Below are 19,710 nucleotides of genomic sequence, written 5' to 3' on the forward strand. Positions count from 1 at the left end.
CCACACATAATTAAACTGATTGTGAGCTGATCCTATTTCCCCTTCCCCTAGGGCATGAACACACTTGAGGGCTCACCTTTCCATGGATTTCTCACTCATGAGCATTCCTTAGACTGAGGTGGATGAACCACATTCCATACATCCTGAAAATGCAGATTTTAAGAACAGTCTCAAGAAGAAGGCAGTTTCATATTTTCCAGTGAATCTTACTTTTATATGTAAAATAGCAATGAAAAAACATGCAAAACTTATCTGAGATTTTGGAAAAAATCAGTAAAAAGCCTTTTGATTAACTCAGCATTTTCTTTGAAATTTGGGAGTAATTGTACTTGTAATCTGAACCAAAACCTCTGAAAAGACTTTACTAATGAAAAGTTCCTTTTTCATTCGGCTTCCAGGATTAACAAAAGGTAAACAGTCCGTATTTATCAGGAAGCAGCCGGGGCACCTCCCTTGAGAGAGGGTGGGAAGTGCCAGCTGAAACCAGCCCAGCTCTGCTCAGCCCATAAAGAGCTCCGTGCAAGAGCTGTTTTCATGTGTCTAATATGTGATGTAAAGTAATTCATGCTTGGGTGGAAACCACGGACAGCCCAGAGACAGATTACCACATGGAAGTTGCGACACTCCTGGTGGCAGCAGGAAAGAATTCCTCGTTAACAAGTAAAAAGACGTGGCTGGTGCGGAGATGGGCTTCTCCTGGAACCACCCAGGAACACCCAAGGACCATCAGTACTTGGTAAGTGTCATCAATCAAGATAACAGGAGTCATCAAGAACATACATCTGAATGCCCAACTTCTGACATGATCTGCGCCCCCCACCACCCAAGAAGCAGCAATTGTCCAACCCTGCACAGTGAAAAGAAACTTCATGCATATGCGGGGTGACAAAAGAAATCGGGGCACCTCTGCCTCAGGCAGAAAAACCTGTATAAAGCAGCCTTGCTGGAAACGGCATGTGTGAACAGAGGGAGGTCGATGCGATAGAGGTCGGGTCTTGGTTCACCCAGCGCCGATCCCCGGCTCGACGCTGACTCTGACTGTGGCTTTCGAGGAACGTATTTCTGTATTTTTGGTCGTGAAAATAAAATCTTTCGCATTTATTAATTTGGCTTTCTAGTTGATCATTTATAACAATGTGTTTTCAGCGTGAGGCTCCAGGCACAATAACACACCTGTGGTGTCACTGCTGATGAAACTCCGTGCGCTCGCTGGCCGCTGCCTGTTCTGCCGAGCAGCCGTGACAGACGCGTTCGTGCAGGATGCTCGCCCTGTCCCGGCGGCACACAGCACCGGCGCTGTGAGAGCTTCGGAGGAACAGTGCCACTCACTACGGCTTTCCAAAAAGCTGGACCGATGATCCCTGGAGCTGAAAAACTAAACAGGGACGCTACCAAAAGGTCTGAGAGCACTCACCTGAAAGAAGGAAGAGAGAAAGAGAAGACACACCTCTTGGTCCTGACAGCTCCAGTCAGGAGCTTACGATGTGTCCTTGCATTCAGCAGCTGTAAAGAGAAACAACAACAACAACCATGTCAGCATTTTCCTGTCCTGCAACTGCACCGATGTCAGCAAGAGATATCAGGCACTTGGAAGCCAGATGTTCTATCTGTTGCCTGGATTTTATTTTTCCCTACAAAACGTCCCTTTTCCCAGTCTCCATTAATTCATTCATCTGGATTTGTTATTTGGTCATGCTGTGGACTCTCCCCTTATTCCCAGTTCTCCCTCTTGAATTATTTTTCAATTTCCTGAAAAATCTGAAGTTAATACTTTTCCTATGGTGTTTTATTCAACATTCCACTTCCACAGAATCATTTTACCAAAGAATCACTGAAAAACTGGTTATGAAACCAGTCCCATATTCCTGAAGTATTCCTTTTATGAGTTATGTTCCATCTTTGAAAGAAGAGATAAATGCACCTTAAACGTGAATTTTTCACATTAATTTCTGTTCTTTACAATTCTTAACATTAATTTATTTTCTTTGAGTTCAGGATGCTGAATCCTGAACCAACTGCATGAACCTCTTTGCATGTGGCAACTTCCTCTCCTCTTAAATGATTGGCTCAAAACATTTATTGATTTAGTCTTGCTCAGGCAGTAGTTCAGTCCAGGAAAATGAAGAATTTCAGCAGTTCATTAAAAAGCACTTCATTATGAAGGGAATGACAGAAAGTCAGTAGGCAGAAATACCAGACTGCCTGATTAGACTATCACAGACTCATTGTAAGGCAGATTGACACAGGCTGTATTTTAGGATAAATGCGAATGAAAAAGAAAAATGGACTTGTAGAAAGAAAAAGACAGGTAATTTGGGATTAAGGTCTGTCCCTAGGACACTGAGGTAGATGCAAGAAATTAGGCTAGTTTATTCATGGAGAAAAAGGCAAACCCACCTTTCTGTGGACAAAATAGCTTTACTTTCTTTATGGGCCACAGCTTAAGAACTGGCCTTCAAATACAGTCTTGCATTTATCTGAAGTCACAGCATTTTCTTGAAGCTATTTTTTTCTCTGAGACAGAGAATTCTTAGCCAGGGATGCAAACTTGCAGTTACAGACAGAAATCTTTCAACCACATCCTTGTTCATCTTGTTGAATGTGAAACCAGAAAGCACCTCACTGCAAGCAGCCTTCATTGCCTGCTTTAGGAGAGGTGTCCTCTCCCTCACCTGCATTTTGTGCCCAGACAAGCTATTTGCTATGTCCTCTCTGAGCAAACACATAAGCAGCTGTAATGAAGCAACAACTGTACCACACATTTTGCATGCACATAATTAATTAATGAATTAATTAATTAATTTGGATGACCTGTCCAATTTTGTTGCAAAGCACAGCCAGCAAGTTCCCCATTTTTTCCTTTTTTTTCCCCCTGAAACTCTTTATTGTTCACTTGGTTATACTTTGTCAAAACTGTTAACTCTTTTTTTATGCAGCAAGTGAGCTGCAGTACAGGTGAGATCTAACCACATATGGGTCATCACAAGCCTGACTCTAATTGATAGACCTTGCAAAAGTAGTTCAATGACATTTTTTCCATAAAACCTACAGTTTGTTCTAAGATGGCATTTCCCTGCTCTTGCCTGTACATGGACTTATTTATTGTCTTAGTAATGCTAATGGGATCTGAGAAAAATGTCTGTATTTTGGTAATGTAACATAACCACTTGTGTCAGTGGCAAAAACTTTGAGCTGGCCTTTCCTGAATGACACTCTGCCTTTAAAATGCTCTCAAGCATTTATGCATCAATCCAGGGTCACTAAGTAGGAGAGAAAGCCTTTAAATGAGCAGAAGACTCCCAACATGAGAACAGGCAATTTGTAAATATGGTCCATAAAAGATCTCTGGAGCTTTTTTTCCAACGACAAATGCAAGGCAGGGCCTGCAGACCAGTGGTGCATTTTACCCATTTTACCAACAACACCAACAGGTGAAGACCTGCTCTCAACATAGCTTAGACAAGGGATGTGTGCTGACATTTGAGTTTAAATACAGCTTTTGGGACAAGGGACAGAAACTGCATTGTTGGAGAGTACAGGTGAGCTTGTCTAGAACAATTAAAGCTTATTGGTGCACTCAGGACCCTGACTGTCTTGGCTGAAGGAGTACAGCTTCAACTAGCATCACAGTGGAAATCATAGACTTTGAAAAAAATATTTACTTTAACCACACTGTGTCAGTAGGATAATGATGACTTTAAACAGCGAGCACTCGCTGCTTTAAGGTACTTTCTGCAGCAGAGAAAGCACATCAGGATAGTAGTTAATGATTAGTGATCAGCCACAGTCACTTAGAATTCATGAGTATCCCCGAAATGCTAGATTAGGTAGGTAGTTTCAAATTCCTTTCCCTACCGAGTTCAGTACCCTGAACTGGGCAGTGCTAGTGGTGACCCAAAAAAGGAAAGGGTTAGTACTGTCCCAGGTTTTGGGGGTTTTTATTTCATGGGATTTCTAACATTTGAATACTCGATGCTTTTATACGCCGGGCTCTGGGAAGCGTGAGGGATGAGCCGGTGCGTGGGGTGCAGTACCAGCTGTGGCCGCCGGGCGGCACTGTTCAGCCGCGGAAACGGCCCCAGCGTGCGGCCTGGGGAAGGGCGCCCCGAAATGGCCTCCCCGGGTGTCCGTACCCCCTCAGCCGCCGGAGCGCCAGGCTCGCCTGGACGGGCCTGACAAGTGCCAGGCCCTCCACGCAATGTCTTCACTCTGCGTTCAGACTTCAGCGCGAGGAAGAATTTATTACTTGTTCTCTATTCTCCTGAGTCTAGTTCAAAATTACACTCCCTATTCCATGGTTTTCTTCAATTCTTTTTTGTACCTTTTTCACAAATCTTAGTCCGCTCTGTTCACAGCCTGGACTCTAATAGACCCAGACTGGGGGATGAGAGGCTGGAGAGCCCTGTGGAAAGGGATATGGGGGTTTGGCTTCATGGCAAGTGGAGCACGAGTCAGCGGTGCCCTGGCAGCCAAAAGGGCTCTTTGGGTCCAGGGGTGCATCAGGCACAGCCAGGCAAGGGAGGGGATTGTCCTGCTCCGCTCTGCATTGATGTGACCTCACCTCAAGTTCTGTGTGCAGTTTTGGGTGCCACAATGTAATAGGAATATCAGATTATTAGAGTGTGTCCAGAGAAAGGCAACCAAGATGATAAAAGGTTTCCAGAGACAGAAGTCACTTGGTTTGTTCAGGGTAAAGAAGGCTGAGGAGTGACCTACAGCTTCCTCATGGGGTAAATTGAGTGGGAGGTGCTGATCATCTCTCTCTCTGGTGACCAAAGATAGGACACAAGGAAATGTAGAATCATTAAGGTTGAAAAAGACCTTTGAGACTGTAAACCAAACACCGCCAAGTCTGTGTCTAAGACATGTCCCTAACTGCCACATTTGCACGTCTTTTAAATGCCTCCAGGGATGGTGACTCATCCACTTTCCTGGACAGCCTGTTCTAGTGTTTGATAAACCTTTTGGTGAACAAATCTTCCTTATTTTCCAATCTAAACCTGCCCTGGCACAACTTGAGATTGTTTCCTCTTGTTCTGTTGCTTGCTACATGGAAAAATAGACTCACCCCCACCTGGCTACACCCTCTTTCAGGCAGATGTGGAGCGTGTTATGGTCCCCCTGAGCCTCCTTTTCTTCAGGTCAAACACCCCCAGCTGCCTCAGCAGCTCCTCACAGGACTTGTGCTGCAGACCCTTTACCAGCTCTGTTGCCCTTCTCTGGACACACTCCAGCCCCTCAATGTTTCTCTTGTAGTGAGGGGCCCAGCACTGAATACAGGATTCGAGGTGTGGCCTCACCAGTGCCAAGGAGACAGGGGATGATCACTGCCCTGGCCCTGCTGGCCACAGTATTGATCATACAGGTGCCACTGGCCTTCTTGGCCACCTAGGCACACTGCCAGTTCCTGTTCAGCCACACCCTCAGGTCCTTTTACACTGGGCCACATTCCTTTCACTCTGTTCCAAGCCTGTAACTCTGCATGTTGTGACCCAAGTGCAGGACTCTGCACTCAACCTTATTGAACCTCACACAACTGGCCTCAGCCCATGGATCCAGCCTGTCCAGACCCCTCTGCAGAGCCTTCCTGCCCTCCTGCAGATCAACACTCCCACCCAGCCTATCTCCTGCAAACTGACTGAAGATGCCTTTGATCCCTTTGTTCAGATCATCAGTAAAGATATTAAACAGGACTGGCCCCAGTACTGAGTTCTGGGGAACCCCACTGGTGACCAGCTGCCAATTGGACACAACTCCTTTCACCACCACTTCCTGGGCCCACCTATCTGGCCAGTTTCTAGCCCAGTGAAAAGTACACCTGTCCAAGTGATAAGCAGCCAGTTTATGCCAAAAAAATGTTGTGGGAAATGGTGTCAAAGGCTTTATTAAAGTCCAGGTAGAAGAAAACATCCACATCCTGTCATGGAAGGAGATCAGGTTGATCAAGCAGGAACTGCCTTTCCTAAATCCATGCTGGCTGGGCTTGAATCCCTGGTTGCCCTGCACACACTGTGTGATGGCACAGAGGATGAGCTGTTCCATGACTTTCCCAGGCACTGAGCTCAGCCTGACAGGTCTGTAGTTCCCTGGATCTTCCTTCTGGCCCTTCTTTTGGATGAGCGTCACATTTGTCAACATCAGTCACCTGGTCCCTCCCTGGTGATCCAGGTCCCTCAGGTGGATCCCATCTGGATCCAAAGCCCTGTGTGTGTCTGCAGCAGGTCACTGAGCATTTCCATTGGATTATGAGGGGTGCATTCTGCTCCCTCTCTTCCATCTCAGAGAGCTGGGTACCTGAAGAACAACTGGTCTTGCTAATAAGGACTGAGGCAAGGAAGGTCTATGACGTGCCTTTTCCTCATCCTTTGTCACTATGTTCGCCCCTGCAGCATCCAGTAAAGGATGGAGATTCTCCCTAGCCCTCCATTTGTTGCTGATGTATTTATAAAGACATTTTTATTGTCTTTTCATTCCACTGAAATTATATAAAGCTGTGTTAGGGGAAGTTTACATTGGACATTAGGAAGAATTCCTTCACTGAGAGCACTGTTGGTCACTGGAACATGCTCCCCAGGGAAGCGGTCTTGGCCCCAAGCTTGCTGGAGTTCAAGGAACACTTAAGTCATATGGTTTAGATTTAGGCAGTCCTGTGAGGAGCAGGGGGTTGGACTCAGTGATCCTTATGGGTCCCTTCCAACTCAAGATATTCTGTGATTCTATAATTCTTTGATTCTATAATTCTATGATTCAGCGTGAAAAGCAAGAGAGCTGATGTGATTGTAATAGATTACTCCCAACATGATGAAGATAAGCAGTTGTTCATTGCTTTTGTTACCTTCAAGGTGCTTACTCACCTTCTGCAGCTGTGCTGCCTAATGCATAGGGGGTTTACTCTTTGCATGTTTCCCTGTGGCTAAACCTGTGTGACTTCACACCTGCACACCCTCAGTATTTTCCAGATTTACTCAACAAGGGCATTTCAACAATTTCTAGAGGCATTTTCAGGTTTAGCTTTGTTTTCTTGAATAGTTTTGTAGCGATTTTCTTTCTTTCTTTTTTGCAGCTTTATTTTTGATGGGAAGAGAAGAGTTTCATACAAAGACTGCAACAGCAAGGGGTATTGAAAACACATCCCTGTTATGGGATACTCAGTTTCAAAGACCTCATACTCTGGGGATTGGCATATGGCCACTTAAAACAAATATCAGCTCTCTTGACTGTCCCTCCCCAACCTGCCCACCCTTTGCCTTCCCATCCATCTTCTAGCTGTAGCATTTTATTCAATTCCATAAAGTCTCCTACATGTACACCAAAATTGTGTATTTAAGTTTTGATGAATTAGTTTTCAGACAGATCAGGTCCTTGATTCAGATCACTGCACAAATCTTTGCTGATAGCACTGGGAAGGTGATGAGGAAAGGGCAGAGAAAAAAAGAGTGTAAGTTTATCTGTCTCTGTAGTGGTTCATATTCTTGTGGGGTTGAAATATCTATGGGACCACAGCCTTAGAAGTAAATTCCCATTTTGCACTACAGTGCTTTTAGGCTGTTTTCTAGAAATACATTGCCACCTCTGGGTTCCTGAATATGCCAGCCTGTGCATGGGAGATTGAGTGAGAAATTAATTTTTCTGTTGAGATGTTTCCATGTCTTACAAATAATTAAGCATTGCTTGGGGAAGAAACTGGCTCAGACTGAGACCCAGGAGCTGCCAGGATACAGACCAGTTCTGTTCATGAAACACTTTTTCTGCCAGGAGATTTATCCAGCCATTCATTCCCTTCTCTGAAAAACTCCTGAAATAATTACATTAAGTGGAGCTTCATGCTAAACAAAATTGTTTTAACACTTCCCACGTTCTTTTTCTCTCTGAAAGAAAATAAATAATTTTATTCCCAACTAAATTTGTAGTTCTCCTTTCCTACTCATTTTTCAGCCAAGAGCTAAATGAGAAAGGCAGTCATTTATGTAACCCCTCGATGCATGTTTGGGCAGGCTCACAGACCTTTACTGATGGGTCTGGACATAGGGTGGCACCAGTCACCCTCTTTGGCAGCCAAAAAGAAAACTCCTGTGGGTACCTTACGTTCTTTCACAGCGGCTCAGCTCCATTCCTTTCAGCTTCCTGAGGGTGTGAAGCTTTCACCCCTCTGCCTTTCAATGTCAGTAACTTAATGTCCTTATTTTTCTACTGGGCTTCCAAGAATAAGTTGTATGTTATGTGATCTTTTTAGCATGGTGATTTTGCTTAAATCTCAGTTGCACTTAGGAAGTGCAACTTCCCTTTCCATCTATGTAACTGTTGGTCCATTTTTTTCCACTACAGCATAAGCATGCAACTGAAAACAGAGCTTTTTGGAATCTTCTGCAGCTTTCTGGAGTCATTCTTCAGATGACCAACAGTCACCCAAATCCAGCACAGATCTCCTTAAAGTATGGAATATTTCCAAACACTCTTATGGAAGCAACAGAACAATAGGATAATTGCAGCTTACTTGAGCCTCTCTTCCTTCCAAGTCAAACAGACAATACTGAAAAAAATACAGTGATTCTTTGTCTGTGCTGTTCCAAAAGGAGTTTGTAGTTTCTGGTTTTCACAAGGAGAAATTAGAAATTTCTTGCTTGGTAAAGAACTGTGGTTGCAGCAAACATCCAAAGGAAGTGAGTGAGGCTTGGATCAACACAGATCAGTAGACAGACAGGGCTGGTCTCAGGTACATTATAGAATATAGAGGAGATTGTAAAACATACAAGTTCACAACTTCAATCCCTATGTAAAAGATATACCTATACATTCATATTTTCTAGAGAATTCATAGGATTTTAATAACAATATATACAAAATAAATAACCATCTCTCTAACTGCACATTTCTGTTCCTCAGCCATGGCTGCAGAGCTCATGAATTTTACTTTTTCTCCCTTTGGCAGCTTCAGAAACCCTGTAGTGTCTCATGTTCCAGTAAGTAAAAAATTAATTTGCAAGGTCTGGGCATTCAGGTAAAACCTAGTAGCAGTATTGAACTTACACAGCTGGATTGCAGGTCTGCACAGAATTGACTAAATAGTGTCCGGTCCCAGCAAGGAACAAGGCTTAGTGTAAAACCAGTCATGGATTCCCAGGCAGACACTTCTCTTTTTAAGGTTCCCCAAATCCTAGTCCACAGCAAAAATGGCTGGTTTTCCCTCTGGCTGTTAGCATGATGAACGCTGGCACTCAGTCTGTGTGATGAGTGTGTTAGAACACTCCGGTTGCATAGGTAAGGATGCTGGAAAATGGATAGATAAACAGACATTTAGACCATAGCTCTGGTGAACTGGCACAAGTCTAGCTGTTTCTTCCCCTTTGAGACTGTTGTGAAAATTTGCAACTGGCCTGTGCCAACTGAGGAGAGAGGTTAGGATGCAAAGCATAGAATTACAATGGGCAAATGTTAATTCACGTGCATGAGGTGTCCCAGCCAAATTGGGGCAACTTAAATGTGGTTTTACACACAATTCTTATACCCTTCAAATATTCAGGTAACACATGATTTGACTAATCACTTACACCTACACTACTGATTATTAATAACAGTAAATCTCTGCAAAGCACCTGCATTTTTGCAGAATTCTTACTGCTTATCTGTTGATCCAGACATCCCTGGATTCAGTCTTGCCATAATTACTTGCTCTGATGCCAGAAGATGCTGGCAAGATGTGGTCTAAGATGCTGCTGTTATCTTGGTTGTCAAAGTCCATATTTCCAGGACTAGGTTACCCTTTAGTTTCTTTTACTTAAGCAGGAACAATACTAACTTCAGTAAAATTTCACAACTTTGTGACAATACAGTGTACAATATGAAATAATATATGTTAACAAAATTAATACACTGTTACACTATAAAGATTGGTTGATATAATAGTCAAGGAAGATAATTTTCACAACAACTGATACACATACTTAATGAAAATAATAATTAAAATTACAGGTGGGTGAATAGTCAGCTAATGTAGATTGTGGTTTTTCTCCTCTCTGGCATTTATTTCCATTAAAGCTCATAAGCAAAGCCCTAAGCAGAAATGAATGATGGCAAAGAAGGAAAAAAGCAGAGAATAAGCCTGGTCTGTAAGCAGAAGAACACTGCTTGTTTCAAGAGAGAACTGAGACCCAGAAGCCTTCTTGCTGGGAAAAAAAATCTCATTATTTGTGATAAAGATTAAAAAAATAATTAAAAAGCATGACTGTATACTGGTGGTTGCCAAGAGCCAGTGTGGAAACTGTAAAAGTGCAGGGTCTGGTCTTTCACATTCCATCTTGAGCTGCCCTTCAGTCCTTTGCACTTCTGTGCTTCCCCAAATTATCTTCAGTTATCTCTTATGAATTTTCTGTAGGCTTCTCCTCTTTCCGTGCCAAGCTTTCTTAGGGAGAAAATACCTTTGTACTTCACCAAACACAGCAACAAACAAAACAACAAGGCTTTGGATATAGGGTATCCAGAAGGATATTATAAGGATTTAGTTTACTGATCTGCATGATTATTTTCCAGAAATCTGTGAAGGAAAATGTGCTATTTCAGACAGTTGCAGTGATAAATTTGCTCTTGAAAAAATCTTCTTGAAGATTTTATCCACTAAATAGTTCAGCTTCAAAACTGCTTGTCAAACATGTTCTCTCATGTATAAATAGTACCCTTCTTATTCTTTGCTCTGCCTGCTATTCTATTTGCTGTTCCCAGCTCCTCCCTTTCTTCTTCACATCCCTTTCTTTCCTTGTGTGTCTTTTATAGTTGCACTGTGTATATCTTGCTTTCTCTACCTCTGTCTCCCACCTCTCTTACTCTTACCCTCCTTCTTCTCTCCTTTTTCTTTGAAACTCTATTCCCCTTGTCTTAGCCTCACCCCTCCCTTTTATCCTCCTCAGCTATTCTCTCATGGGTGGTTTTCTTCTCTTTGGTTTGTGTGGTCTGCCCTGCACATTCCAATTCTTTTCTCTTCAAGACCTAACACGTTTCACACAGTGAGGAGAGTATTTGATAAATGAATTATGCTTTGCAGCTCTGACCATTGTTTTAATAACTACAACTTTAAATATTACAAGATCTGTTTGTGTGTCTGGACATTTGAAACTCACTATTGTGTGGAATCATGTCTATAAAATGAATGTCTGTCTGTGTAATTTGGAGTACAAGATTGCCTTTATCAGTGTCTCCAAACTTTCTTGATCACGTATCCCTCTTGGTAAAAGGCTTTAGCATACACCCCCGTTATACATATATTTACTTATTTATAAATTATGTACTACTGAAGTTCTGTTGCTTTCCTCCTGCACACCAATGTGTTGCCTTGCACACCCCTTTGGGGTGCATGCAGCCCTCTTTGGAGATCACAGCTCTTTATCATGCCAGCCACACTGTTGCATGAGATATGCTGGTTTTGTCACAATTAAGATTCTGCTGAGAATCTGATCCATGCGTGGTAGTTGGGACTGAGAGCTTTTTCTTCTCTGTTTCTGTCATGTCGGCTGTGGTTGTTTATATATTGAGAGGGCTAAGGTTTTCTGGTAGGGTGCATTAGTTTGCCTAGCAAAGAGAAGATTTCAGAAACTGGAAATTTTTTTTAAACATACGAATTCTGCAGCATTGCAAAATGCTGCAACACTGGAGAAAAACATTTAAATGCTGACATAAAAATTAATCCCTCGTAAAAGACTGACTGTCAGCCATTGTTTCACCACGTGAAGTTTTAAAGAGGGTTTGGATGTTGCATGTGCATGCGTGCACAGGAACTTTTCTCAGACTTCCCCATTCAGTGTAGCAGTTCGCTCATGCTTGGCTTTCATTCCACAAGAAGGAGGAGGAGGAGGTTTTGGGGGGAATATTCCGTTACCATAAAGGGGAGGAAGTGTTTCTGCAGCTATTGAACAAAGCAGCTAGTTAACCTCTTTCCCGACCCCGGTGCAATGGTACAGTCCCACTGCTCCTTTCTAGGGGCCAGATGCTCCTCATAGTAGTAAAATGAGGAAGAAAGGAAAACATATGTGCAAAAATTTACTACCCAGCTAGTAAGGACCAGATTCCAGGAGGAGCTGAATACCTGCAATTTCTCCTGAAGTAAATTTCTTTTAGAATCAGATGGGGGGAGGGAGAGGGAGGGAAGTTGGAAGGAAAGAGGTCTGTTGTAATTGGTGTCTAGAAACCCCCACAGAGAGGATTAAGAAAGAAACTATGCTGTCTGGGAAGAAGTACGTATTTGTGTTACTCTGCATATATACAGAACTGGTAGAAAAGGCTGTGCTCTGTGGAAACCAGCCCTAGCTTTTTGAACACTGAGATGTGTCAGTCTGCTGATGGTACTTCTTTTAAGCAGAACTTTATTGAATGTGCTTTTTCCTTTTGTATGTGTACCAGTGTCTTATGTGGAAGGGAATCACGGTCACTTTCTATTGTGTGTGTTGTGAAGCTCATACTTCAAACCAAAGGGAGTTACTTTGGGAACAGAAGCCCAAAATTCAGCTCTGTGTTATCACAGAAGCATTTATGAATTGTAAGGCACTGGGTTTTGATATCTTTTCTGTCAAGTCCTAATCCATGCTGTGTTTAGCTCACTGCACCCTCCCTCATTTTCTGCCACTCGGCTGTGTAACACACTGAATGGTAGGAACGAGCAGAGGGTAATGTTGTGTGCCTCATCTGCTGCCATTTCTCTGTATGCAGCCCAGTGACAATTGCAGAATGAGTAGGTAGACTCTTGTTCTCGTACTAGCAAGAAGCAGGAGACATCCAGAAAGATTCTTCAAGAAAGATGCTTTCAGTCCTTTCTTTCCACATTGGAAGGTGAGGTTCTCTTTTGGAAGAACTGAGAAACCCTGTTTGATTCACCCAAATGACTGAGGTTTGTCAGTACCTAGAATCAAGGAAGCACCTTGCCTCTGTGACATTTCACAGAATCACAGCATGGGTCAGGTTGGAAGGGATCACGGGAGGGATCATCTGCTCCAACCTCCCTGCTCAAACAGGATCATCCCAGAGCACATGGCACAGGATTGTGTCCAGATGGTTCTGGAATATCTCCAGTGAGGGAGTCTCCATAACTGTCTGGGATATCCATCCCAGTGCTCAGTCACCTGCACAGTGAAGAAATTCTTCCTCGTACTCAGGTAGAACTTCCTGTTCATCAGTTTCTGCCCATTGCCCCATGTCCTAGTGCATGGCATCACAGAGAAGAGCCTGGATCTACCCTCCACTCCCTCCCTGCAGATACTTAGAGACATTGATGAGCCCCCTCTCAGACATCTCATCTAAAGGCTAAACAGGCCCAGCTCTCTCCAGCCTGATAATTATCTTTGTAGCCCTCCACTGGACCTGCTCCTGGAATTCCATGTCTCTCTTGGACCGAGCAGCCCAGAACTCGACACAGCATTCCAGAGGAGCCTCTTCAAGGCTCAGTAGAGAGGAAGCATTGGAGGTGGAGTAAAAGTAAGCACAGATGCACGAACTTGAGCCTGGTTTATCCAGACCAACAGGAGATGGCACACAGTAACATGGATTTCAACAATGTCAAGAGAGACTGACCATGGATCAGACTTGTGCAGTCACACTGTTCTTCCTGACCTGAACCTGGCAGAGGTAGGGGCTGGGGCAAGGGCTCGGCCAGACGTCGGGGCAGGCACAGCTGCGGCCGCGCTCGGGATCCCCGGAGAGCAGGCGGTGAGGGAAGACTCTTGGAAAACCCCCCTCTGGAAGAGGCTGGCTGGGGGAAGCGGGAGGGGTTCGGCAGCACAGCCTGGGATCGCGGAGGGAAGCCGGTGCCGCCCAGCGACCCGCCCAGCGGAGCGGCTCCGAGGGGAGGCTGCCGGCGGCCGGGGGAGCCGGCGGGGCGTGCGGCACACAGGATGGCGATGGCCGCGGAAGTGACAGGAGTGGCCGCAGCCGCCTCGGAGTGCGGGATCTCGCAGCGCCCCCACCCCCATTTGCCGTCGCTGGGCTTCTGCGAAGGAAAGCAGGTCGGGGGGGCGGAGAGAGAATGGAGGAGGGGCACGGCGAGGAAGGGAGGGAGGGAGGGGGGAGAGAAAGCGAGAGAGAGAGAGGAGCCCGGAGAAAGGGATAAGGCAGATCCTGGGAAGCGAGAGAAAGAGAGACTCCTGCAGGAGGGGAACCTGGGCGGGGAGAGGACATTGCCAGTGAAGGGCCTGGAGGGGAGCGCAAAGATCGGGACTGCTCACAAGCATCCGACTTGTTGAAAGACGTCGAGCGAGGCCAGAGGCTGTGCCCGGGGCCGGGGGACAAAGCGGCGTTGGGCGCGGAGCGAGAGGGAGCTGGCGCTGGCCCGCCGGGATGGTGCAACTCGCGCGGTGAAAATGGTCTTTGTCCAACTTTTCTGATGCCGGGAGGCCGGGCGGCACGGCTCGAGCGGGAAGGGCTCCTGCGAACACTGCTCGAGTAATGCTGGGAAGTGGAGGGGGTGTTGCTGGAGTCCTGCACAAGGTACCGTAGCGGGCGGGCGAGGACGGGCATTGTGAGTCCGGCGGCAGCGCTCGGAGCGAGCGGGACGTGGTGGCGGGTACCCGCGGGTCTCTGCCATCCGGGGGAGGGGGCACAGAACAAACGGGGACTACTTCGAGAGGGGTTAAAACTCCTCAGGCGATGTTCTTTTTCCTCCTTTCCCGGTGTGTGCTGTTCCAAGGCGGCGTTACCGGCACCCTCCCCCGAGCGCACGCCTGCTGTCAGGTGCCGGCCGTGGGCACGGGGAGGACAGATGTGTGGAATCGGGTCACGGCCTCTCTGCTCACGGAGACTGCCATCATCCCCAGAGCCCTTCCACACGGCCGTGGTGCCTTTGGTCTGCTCCCACGAGCGGTGTTCCCCTCTCTCTAGCGCCCTGGAGAACCGTAGGGAAATGCTGCCTTTGAAGTCTCTGAAGTGGGGCTTGGTGGATGCTGGTGTGGGTTCGCGATCCTCGTGGAACGACACAGGGGAGGGAGGCTGGGTGGCCTTGTCTGTGGGTACGGTTGCTCAGCGCTCTTGGGGACAGATGGCTGTATGAGTGCTTGTGGCAGAGAAAAGCCATGTTAGGCTATTTTTCAAGGAGATGATGCAAGTTACTACTACTCAAGCTAAATAAATCTGTGAATGTGGGAGGGGCTGTTGTGATGGGTAATTTTAATTTTGCCTTTTGTGGGATTCACTGAGATTATTTCACTTACTCTGAAGTTTCTCTTGCTATTACCACAGTCATTCGGTTGGGAAGGAGTGTGAGTATCACCTGCCTTTCCTACAAGTTTCAGAAATCAGAGAGTGAAGATGGGGAAGCACATCTCCTCCCAAGGGGCATCCTTCACCAGCAGTGATACCAAGTCATGCAGATTCATGATGAAGTAGAGTGAGGGGGCAAATGGAAACGACAAAGTCAAAGGAGAATTAGCTGCCACCAGACATGTCTGTTAGAGAGACAAATTTGTAGCCTCAGCTGCAATGAAGGAGGGGGCTTCCTTTTTCATTGTTTTATAGGTTCTAATCCAAAACATGGAACTGGGTGTTGGTGCACCTCATGTTTAGTCACAGCTGATCCACCTGCCCTAAGCCATTAATACAAGATTTATTGGCTACTTCTAGGTATTTCTTCATTCCCAGTTTGAAATAATTCCAATGCTGATGTTCCTTTGGGAGAAGGAAAGGAAAAGGTAGTCCACAATCTAAAAATCCTTATCACTCCATCTCATTGCAGAAAAAAAATACTGTTTTTCTCTAGAAGTTCATTCCCTAAATTCAACACCTTGCACTACTTCAGTTTACTTTGCTAATGTATTGGCAAGCTTCAGATAACTGCACATAATTGCATCCTTTCCTTTTCTGCCTTTTTCCATGTATGCTCTCTTAGCCAAGTTACACAGGTGCAGTTTTTAATTCCTTGACTTGTGTGCCCCTCTGACTAAACATTTTTTTCTTGTCTTCTGAGTTCTCTCCTATTTAACATTCTTGCACTGAGCTGCTCAGAATTGTTTGCATGGCCATGTGTTTTGAATTTTGGAAAAAGCATCACTTTGGGGCATCACTGGATATTGTATGAAGTAGGATTGTATCTCTTTCTAATTTAATCACTGAAACCCCACAGAAAGTCATGTTTTCTTGCATTGTTCTGAAGTTCTCAGCTCTTCCAAGCTGTTATCTGTGGCATGAACACCTCAGGACTTTTTGGAGGGGGTTGGGGAGGAGATGTCTAATTCTTTTTTCTTTTGCCCAAGGCTGCTACTGTCTTTGCCTCCTGTATTTTGCTTGGAGGCTGACCAATGGCCCGGTGTGAATCCTTTTTGGGGAGGAAGGCAGCTGGTGGCTCCAAGGAGACAGCTGCTTATTCTCCAGCATGCTCCCATAGGCTGCCAGCAGATGTGTCTGACAAGGGAGCTGATCCCTTAGCCCATTGAGAATTGTCTTCCTTATGCCTGTAGGGATTCACTGTGTGGATCCCTCTTTGTGCCCAGGTGCAGATGGCTTCCCCTTCTCCCCTCTGATATTGCATGTGCCATATGCAGAGAATCATGTAAGAGATGAGTGTATTTCTCCCCCCCCCCCCCCCTTTATCTCGTGTGCCTCCAATTAAGACAGTTTTGGTTTTTGGCCAACTTTCCTTCCCTGGATTGGCAGAAGATTTATGCATACTTTTCCTCTGGTTCAGGAATGCTCCTGTCTCCAGATCTGCTCTCCCTAAAACCTTAGTTTCCTTGTATTTCATTATCCATCAGCAGTGCCTGTGCAGAGGGTTAAGCTGAAGTCCCTACAGATTAGTGCAGAGTGCTTTTGGTGCACACTTAAGGTTGCACAATATATTTTTATTTTTCATTTCTGTGGCCATATTGCATGTGTTTACTGCACACATAAACAATAGAAGGGTGGAAGAAGTACAAATTGGTGGTCAAGCTAGAGGTTTATAGTGTCATTTAGCCAGCAAACAAGAGGGCAGTGTCTTCTAAAAAGGATGCTGTCGTTAAAAAGTATTTATAAGAATATTCCAGATTGTCTGGTTTTGGTCATAAATGTGATGATTTTTTTTCAAAAAATCTCAATGACTTATTTCTGTGAAAAGCTGATTAAAGGTTTAGGGGGAAACTGATGAACCCCTATAATACTACCATTATTTAGTCTTGTTTGCTGTTGTTTTTTTCTTAAACTTGATTTAGTATTATATTACAGTTATATCTTGCTGTTGATTTTGATTTTGTTAGCAAGTTTTGTATCATCTTACAGAAATACAGGTAAGGTATTTCTTCCAGCTACCGACTGCATGCATTCAGCAGTTTTCCAACTCATTATGACCTTACACTTTAGCTTCTGCCTGATAAATCTTGGGCTGGATATCACTCTTCTCTCCATGTTTGCTCTTTGGCAGCCATGAAGTGTCATGGGCTTCAGGGGTGTACACAAATGTAACACAGATGTATTTTTTAAATAATTCTGTAGATGTTGTACAACAGCAAACTAGCACTTTTTCTCCAGTGCTGCTGTGTAAACAGACCCCTAAAAGGATAAAAGCTCCTTAATTGCTCGTGTCAGCCACAGCAGTCAAACATGCGAGCAGCAAGTCTGAGTAAGAAAAAGCCATTTCATGTTGTCACTCTTCTCACGCTTGATGTATACAAGGAGTTTTAAACTTAACAAAGAACTACACTAGTACTTCCTTCTCAGAGGCACTCTGTTGTGCTTTCAAGAAATACTCCTCTGCCACCAGAAATAGAATTCTATTGGAAGGGTATTGTTAATATGTGTCGTGTTTTAAAAAATGCAATTAAAATGTGTGTACTTTTTGGAGATCCTGTCACCTTATTTTATACTGAGGGTGCTGTCTTGCCTCTTAAAAAGTCATCAGGAGCAAGCTGATGCTTCTGTCACAGAGGTCCTACTTGAAGATTGTTCTTGAGACCACTTCTGACAAAAGCTCTTCTAGTCACTGGTTTCAATTTTCCATGCCTCCAGAGGCCCCTGTGCATTCTGCTACTCAGGCCTGCTTGTCAAGAAGATTTTTGTTCAAACGTTTCACATGCACACCCCCACGTCCGTGTGCACGCGCGTGTGCGCATGCCTGTGTGTGCACACAGCTGCGGGCAAAGAGCAGAAAAAAGGGCTGTCCTGGCAGCAGAGAAGATGCTGGGTACCGTAAGAACACAGCCTCTCCAGCCTGAAAACTGCAGTCTTACATGTGAAAGCTGAATCCTTAAGCTCTTGATTCACCTTAGGATGGAAATTCTCGCCAGCCCAGACCTGCACATTGAAACATACATGACTTCATTTTCAGACAGGCTTTTTTTTTTCCCCTGTCTCCTTAAGCTTGCCAAGTAAATGATTCCTCTGCTGATTCTGCAGTTTCCAAGTACAGTTTTTTCCTCTGTGCCATGTCTCTGGAAAATATCCAACGTGTCTAAATCATGTAATTAAACCCTAGAAGCTAAAGACTGAGAACTACTGGCTCTTTGTAAGATATTTCTGTTTTAGCATACTGATGTTTCTCCAAGTTACTGTAAAGCTTTCAAAGCTCCCTAAATGACCTGATCTCTCTCCCACTTACTGCAAAACACTCACATGATATGAATCTGTTTGGCCCAGCTGACCACTTCAGAGGCAGTGTGTAGGATACAGACGCCTGTGTGGAAGCCTTTAGCATCAGGTTTACCACAGGTTCTCTCAGATCCTGGGGATGTCTGCAAATGGAAGCATGGTTCCTTGGCAGAACTCTCTTATCTTCTTAACTCTTCTCTAAGAAGAGAGTGGGATGTCACAAGAGGGACCATATTACAGATCCTTCTGGGCAGGTCTTGAATATTTTCAATTTGGAAATTCAAACTGGGCTGTTTATAAGACTGTTTGAATTTCCAAATGTTAGGTTTCACTCACAGCTAGGATCAATTTCATTCTAGTACGCAGAATCTGGAATGCTTTCTGCACCGGGAAGATGTTTGAAATTACTCCTCCTTGGGTTTGAGCCAGGAAGAAGCTGCTGGAAGCACAGCTGGATTGGGATGCCTTCCTGCAGTTGTCTCCCAGATGGTCACTTCCCCTCCTAATGTCAGTAGGCTTTCAGCTGGTGCCAGCAGCAACGGGGATGCAAATATGTACTGACATTTTCACTTTTTAGTGAGTTTACTAATCCCATTTGGTGCATGTGTTGTCCATAAAGGGGCTACCATATCAGCAGTTAGCACTGCCATCACTATGGTGTCAGGAATGGAATAGTGCTGTTGAGGAATGTTTGTTTCATTGCTAGTGCAGAGAGGATCTTAGTGGTCTTCTCTTCCAGTATCTAACCATGTTAGAAGTACATAAAGATGTTCTCATGTGATGTGAGAACAAATTCTGGTGACCTCAGTGTAAATCAGGAGTCTGTTAAAATCTAGGGGATAGGTAGAGGCTTTGACAGAGGGAATTTCTTAGTTTGCACGTGCCTTGTTCTGCTGGGACATGTATGTGGAGTCAGATGCTGAAGAGTAATTAGTCTTCATTTTGAGCCTTACCGTAGCTACCTTTTTGCTTGGGGCCCCAGGCTGAGCACCAGAAAGACATTTGGTGAAATAAAGTAATGGGAATGATGCATGACTTGTGCTCCTTGTTTCAGTCAGAAGTTCTCTTAACTCAGACTGCAAGAATGGTGTTGACGGTTGTGTGTTTCTCATGGATGATTTTACCACTCTTGAATTAGAAGTGGCTCTGGATGGTCTTAGAGAGCTGCAGGTTCTTGGAAGAACT

The 19,710-nt window shown here is 44.8% G+C and overlaps 1 protein-coding gene across 2 annotated transcripts in view; it reads left to right on the forward strand.

Annotated features, from left to right (window-relative positions):
- Positions 1 to 13,803: 13,803 nt before the first annotated feature.
- Positions 13,804 to 19,710, forward strand: part of EPHB6 (EPH receptor B6) — an 81,104-nt gene continuing 75,197 nt past the window's right edge. The window contains exon 1 of one of the 2 annotated variants that reach the window (XM_071433070.1): positions 13,804 to 13,982. The gene's annotated coding sequence lies outside the window, so the exon portion shown is untranslated. Of the gene's footprint in view, positions 13,983 to 14,046; positions 14,464 to 19,710 lie in introns of those variants that run through there. The other variant, XM_071433069.1, reaches the window with a different exon arrangement.

Source organism: Agelaius tricolor, unplaced genomic scaffold, assembly GCF_023055355.1.
Source record: "Agelaius tricolor isolate 1412-34295 unplaced genomic scaffold, bAgeTri1.0.p SCAF_9, whole genome shotgun sequence".
NCBI lineage: Eukaryota > Metazoa > Chordata > Aves > Passeriformes > Icteridae > Agelaius > Agelaius tricolor.